The following is a 6667-nucleotide window of genomic DNA, read 5'->3' as shown; positions in this document are numbered from 1 at the left end:
AGGGCTCAGGGAGAGGGAGGGTTTGAAGGCGGCTTTCACACACGCGCTCAGGGGTCCCCGGATACCCCTCTGGACGTCCCCCCCTGTCCCTCCTCGTGCACGGATGGCCCTGGCTAACGTCATGCCCTCAATGCACCCATTCATTCTCGCGCTCAGATGCCAGTGCAATAGCCGCCTCGCTGCAGGGTGAGCTAGCTGCCCGTGGCATCCCTCCTACCGGGAAACCGGGAAGCGCCGCACCCGAGCGAGGTGCGTCCGTCAACTTGAGGGAATTTGTTTGACAGACCACTCATTGGCTTAGCCGACAGAGTTCATTTGAAAATACCCTATTTTGCATTCTTTTAAAATAGTTTTCTGGCCGGGCGTCGGTGGCGCACGCCTTTAGTCCCAGCACATGGGAGGCAGAGGCAGGTGGATTTCTATGAGTTCGAGTCCAGCCTGGTCTACAAGAGCTAGTTCCAGGATAGGCTCCAAAGAAACAAGAAGAAACCCTGTCTTGAAAAAAAGAAAGTTTTCTAGGATTTTTGTTTGTTATTATTTCGAGACAGGCTTTATACAGTGCAGCCCAGGCTGCCCTCAACTTGAGATTCTTCTGCCTCAGCTTTCTTTCTCGGTCTCTATCTTTTTCTTTCTTTCTTTCTTTCTTTCTTTCTTTCTTTCTTTCTTTCTTTCTTTCTTAAGATTTTATTTATTATGTATGCATGCTTGCACACCAGAAGAAGGCACCAGATCTCACTATATAGATGGTTGTGAGCCACCATGTGGTTGCTGGGAATTGAACTCGTGTCCTCTGGCGGAGCAGCCAGTGCTCTTAACCTCTGAGCCATCTCTCCAGCCCCCCTCCCCCCCATTTTGCATTTTTTTTTCTTTTTTTTGCTGTTCAGTAATGGCTCGCATGATTTGATATAGTAACTGCCTGTGAACCTGGACACTGCTACTGTCTCGAACCCTGTGTTCTGCCTGTCTGTTTCACGGTGACACACAATAGATTTGTGAGAGGAAAAATGTTAGCAGGATGAGAAAACATACAGTAGCAGATCCTGGGCTATATAGATGTTTTTTTTTTTTTTTAAGCACAGTTTGGAATCATATAGACCCGAGATTTCCTTATAATTATAACCTTCCACTTAGTAGTTGCTGATTTTCAAGTTGTTCCAATCCTGGGGGGTTAAGTTTTATCATCTATAAAAACCAGGTGAATTTTATCCATCCAGTTGGTGCTGTGGTGTTGATTGCACATGATAGTAGACATAAAGCATTTAGCAGAGCATTTGGCACCCTGAGTTCAATAGATAAATTATAATCATTAGTATTATCATGATTGCGAATACTAGATTTGGGTATGGATCTCAAGCTTATTTTCCTCCACACTTTTCTTCTCTGTTGACCTTTTTTCCATATTGAATTATAGGGTAAATCTGAGAGTTGCCTCCAAGCATCTTTGCCTTTTCTTTAGTTTGGCACATGCCAGTTAGCTAATATATTACATTCCCCGATTTCCCATCAAGAGTGGCTGAGTCAATATTTACGGTGTTGAGGACCGAATCAAGGGCCTTGTTCATGTCTTGCAGGTGTCGTAATACTGAAGCAAAGCCCCAGCTTGAATATGTTTTTAAGGGAGCAAGCTGCTCTTCTCTTTCCTCTTTCTTGCTTCTCAGAACACGGGTTCCGTGGTTAATGCTCAGGCAACAGACATGGACAATGAAGAGAAAGTGAAGCAAGGACAAAGAAGCCTTGCTGGGAAAATGTTTACTCCATAATGGTTTTGTAGAGTTGGCATGTACAGAGTCCTGCCTCATTGTGTGGGTGTGTGCTGTACACAGCTGAAAATGTATTTATTTGTACAGCTAACCAACGCTTATTTAGGTCAAGCATTTTACAAGTTAGAAAGGATACAGGAATAACTGTCTGATCTCTAACTACAAAGAGCCCCATCATTCATGTCCTTGCCTATTGGTTTCATTGGATAGCAAGCTGGTTATGTAAATTCTGATTCATCTATCTTCATTTTCTCTGGTTTAAAATATATTTTTTAAAGAAAAGTTTAGGGTATATGAGAAAGATTTGAAAGAAAAAAGTAGTGAGGCTACTTGTCAGAAAAAAAAAACTTGTCAGAAAGATAAAAAATGTAGTAAGAATGTTTTTGGAAGTGAAGGGTTTTTTTTTTTAATTATTTTGTTTTGTTTTTGAGACAGGGTTTCTCTGTGTAGATTTAGAGCCTGTCCTGGAACTTGCTTTGTAGACCAGGCTGGCCTCAAACTCACAGAGATCCACCTGCCTCTGTATAGGGAGACACCGTAACCACGCCTCCTAAGGGCTGGCTATAGGTTCAGTATTTACATAACCAGCTTGCTATCTTTGTAGTGAAGACAAATATACATATTTAGCCCCAAACCTTGTTCTTTGTTCTAGAATTTAGGCTCCTTGATAATAGTTTGAAGTCAGCATTTCATGTTATCTGAGTATTTGATGAATTATGAAGTATTTCTTGTTAACCCAAGGTACTGTGTTTAATGTGCAACCACTTCTTCTTGGCCATGTCCAATCAGTGTAGGACAGTCTACACACAGCTCAGTGAAGTGATTTCTGACTATACCATTTCTCTTCATCACTCCGTGGAGTAAACTATAGTTCCTTTGGATGAGCTAGGCTCCATGAATTACTCCTCATCAGTAAAGTCTGCACATGAAGTAAGAAAATGGTCTTTTTTCCTAGGCGCCTCTCTGCACAGCTCCAGGAGTAGCTCTGAAGGGACTGTTTTGGCAGCCATGACAGGCGAAAAAGTGCTTGCCTGACCTTGCCTTGGTCGCTAGGAGGTCAGATGCCTGTCTTGGGGCAAGGAACCAATCAGTAGTTAGCTACTGGGTGTGTTTTACCTATGCGCAGATCATAGCAACCACCCTGGGAGGGCCTATGGGCCATAGGCCATAGGTCAACAACCAGTTGACCAATCAACACAGGGCAAGACCTCCAAGCCTGGAGGTGCACCAATCCTGAGCCCTAGACACTCCCCTTATGCTGCCCTATAAGATCTCTGTCGGGTGGTTTCTTGGGGTCTTTTCCCAGCCATCTGCTGTGGTTAGCTCGTTAAACAACTGCAATAAAAGACTCAATTGATTTTGCTTCAAAATGGGCCTCTTGGTGATTTTGGGGTTTCAGAATTTGGGCACAACAGTTCCAATTGGGATGGTGAGGGAAGGAAGGAAGGAAGGACAGACACATGGACACAGAAGAGACGTGATTGGATTGTCTGGGTCCTCAGACGGAGAGACTGCAGCATCCAGAAGCTCATCCTGTTTATTATATACAATTGAACAGAGGACTGGAATTATTGCAAACAGCTAAACACAGGGGGCAAAGGGGCTACTGTATACACTGAACAAAGAGGCCGGTTTAGGAGAACAGTCTTCAGGGTAAAAACATCTAGGGCAATCGATCTCAACCTTCCTAATGCTGCAACCCTTTAATACAGTTATTTTTTGTGGCGACCCCAACCATAACATGGTTTTTGTTGCTACTTCATAACTGTAACTTTGATACTGTTGTGAATTATAATGTAAATATTTATGGGGACAGGTTTGCCAAAGGGGTCGCAACCCACATGTTGAAAACCACTGATCTATGGGGGGATAGTTACAGTGGACATTCTCTATGCATACTGCCAATGCAAACTCGGACCCAGGGAGGCTTTGCACTCCTTCTGAGCTTCACCTGAATCAGGTTTTGCTATTTTGGGCGGGAGGTGGGGGAAGAGGCATTGCCATCCTAGACAAGGCTGTGTTCATGTAAACAACACACTTTGACTTCAGACTTCACTTGCTTCCTATACTCACACATCATGTACTTCTCATCTGGAATTACTTAGACCCATTTATGTTACGATGTCAGTCCCACCAACGATAGAATTTCAAGTAGTAGAATAAAAGCATTCCCATCAAATCATTTGGGACCACCCAGTCCCGAGAGATGCTCACCTCTGGTATTCACCCACAATGCAGACACTTGAAAATAAGATTTATCACTTATACATCCTTCTGTTAGAATATATTAATATATCAGTGAGCTCTGTCTATTTTCTCACAAACTGTGGGGAAATCTAACGGGTGTTGGAAGAAATCTATCAGTCAAGACATGCTCTCCTGTGTTTGGTAATGTTGCCTGGTTGTCATGGTTCATTCATTTCTTAGCATTAGAGGACAATGTGGGTCAGATTGTCACCAGTTAGGGAGCTAAAAAAAACTCAATGGCTGTCTTCATTTGTTCATCTCGAGTTAAACCTGGACACCTTCTATGCCTTTGGTAATCCTGCATTTATTCATGAAGCATATCTTAATAATTACCGTAAAATGGCACCATCTTCCATGTTTTAAACAGTCTTCTTATTGTGATAAATTGCATGTAATACTCAATTAATCACAGTGGTTATCTAAAGTTATACAACTTAATGCCATTTTCTACACTTACAAAATTTTGTAACAGTCATCATTGTCTTAGCAAATCAACCCTCATTCCCCCTTTTTATAACCCATGGAAATTAATTAGCCATGGATTTGACTCTTCCGTGTACTTCAGATGGTATTATTTGGATTAAATATTTTTTATTAATGACCTTTGCATTGTGGTGTCAGAAACACATGTCAGAAAGAGAGAGACTTAAGACAGAAAAACAAAACAGAACACTTATTTTTTTGTTCGTATTTTTAGAGATTTTTTTATCTGATAGCTGCTTGGTTGGCCCCAGGCTCTTGGGCCAGACATCCTCCTAGAGGGAGTGTCTGGCCTGGGGAATTTGTTTACAGAAGGAGAGAAATATCCAAAGGCCAGGGACTTTCAAAGCCCCTTCTCCATGACTCAGTTCTGGCATTTAGACCTTGTCTTCAGGGATTCTCAGCATGGTGCCACCAGCTTGAGAGCAAGCATGAAAAGCATGAGCATGTGGGATCATTCCAGACTCCTGATGTCAACAGCCGGTCCGAAGCTTATGTGTTAAAGGTTGGTCCCTAGGGCAGTGCTAGTCACCGAGGCCTTTGGAAGATGATTGGGTCATGAGCGCTGACCTTATTAATGAATAATACATTAAAGGATTCACAGCTTAAAGGACTTGGGAATGGGCAGAGGTGGCGCCATGCCTGTGATCCCAGCACTCAGGAGGCAGAGGCAAGTGGGTCTCTGAGTTAGAGGTGGGCCTGGTCTACAGAGCGAGTTCAGTGTGCAGTGTTATCAGCATTCTATATTTTTTTTTACATCTTCACCAACATATGCTATTTTTCCATTTTATTATATTCATGTGACTAAATAGGAAATTATCTCATTGTGATTTTCATTTTTATTTTTGTAGTTACAAAATGATTTTGTGAAACAAACAAACAAACAAACAAAACCAAATGATTTTTTTTTCTGCTTATGTTGTTCATTGTCTGTCTTTTAACAAAACATTGTCAGTCGGGTGGTGGTGGCACATGCCTTTAGTCCCAGAACTGGGGGTGCAGAGGCAGGTGGATCTCTGTGAGTTCGAGGCAAGCCTGGTCTACAAAGAGAGTTCCAGGACAGCCAGGGCTGTTACACAGAGAAACCCTGTGGGGGGTGGGGTAGTGGTGAGTACAAAACAATTCCCCCCCAACAAAACAAAAACAAATGTAGTTTGTTTACATTTGGGTTTGCTGCTCATAGAACAACAACAAAATAATTCAAGCTTTTAAGTTATAGGAAATCATTTAATTTGTTACACAAACATTTTCTAAGTATTAAACATTAGTGGTTTTGTTTGTTTTTTGAGAAGTTTTACTATGTAGCCGGGCTGGTGTTGAACTCTGTGTAGACCAGGCTGATCTTGAATTTCACAGCAATCCCCTTACCCCAGCCTTCAGAATGCAGGGATTACAGGTGGAAACGTGCCGACTATTGTTTCACTTATACTTTTATTTTTGTTTGTTTTTGTGGTATAAGGAATTGAATTTGGGCAAGTGCTCTGTCACAGAGATATAGCCCCAACAAACATCACAAACAAATATAGTTTTAGATGTGCAATCTTTTTATGGTATTTTGACAGTTCCCCCATGTAACAGCCCTAGCTGTCCTGGAACTCGATTTGTAGACCAGGCTGGCCTCGAACTCACAGAGATACACTTGCTTCTGCCTCCTGAGTGCTGGGATCAAAGGCATGAGCCAGCACAGCCTGGCTAGATGTGTAATTTATTCCTGGGGAATAATTTTAATAAACATTCAAAATTTTACCACAGAATCACGGTTACAAATGTTAATTGGCTTAAAGAAGGTCAATATAATGGAAATTCAATGTTACCAAGTTTTGTGACTTCATAATACATTTTAGTTCAGTTACACACACTAGTTACCAGGCTTAGTAATTTGACCTTTCATGTCCAACATTACATACAGCTAATGGGCTAACTCATTTCAGAACTTAATCAGCTCCTGCATGTACACAAAATATAGATACCATATACAATATTCCTATGGCGTATGGGCCACTCTGGCTGTAGTTAGAAGGCAGGAATCCCCCACTAATCAGAATGGAATATAGTTTCTGGCTGTGTCTTGCTGTGCATCATCGCTTGGCCTCTGACTCATATGAACTCAGGGAGAGTGAAGCCTTGAGAACAAGGTCTGTATGGGTCTGCACCAGGTCCTAGGTGTTTATATTATGCCT

Source organism: Cricetulus griseus, chromosome 10 (genome assembly GCF_003668045.3).
Source record: "Cricetulus griseus strain 17A/GY chromosome 10, alternate assembly CriGri-PICRH-1.0, whole genome shotgun sequence".
NCBI lineage: Eukaryota > Metazoa > Chordata > Mammalia > Rodentia > Cricetidae > Cricetulus > Cricetulus griseus.
The sequence above is the reverse complement of the archived record's forward strand: the minus strand, read 5'-3'. Positions refer to the sequence as shown.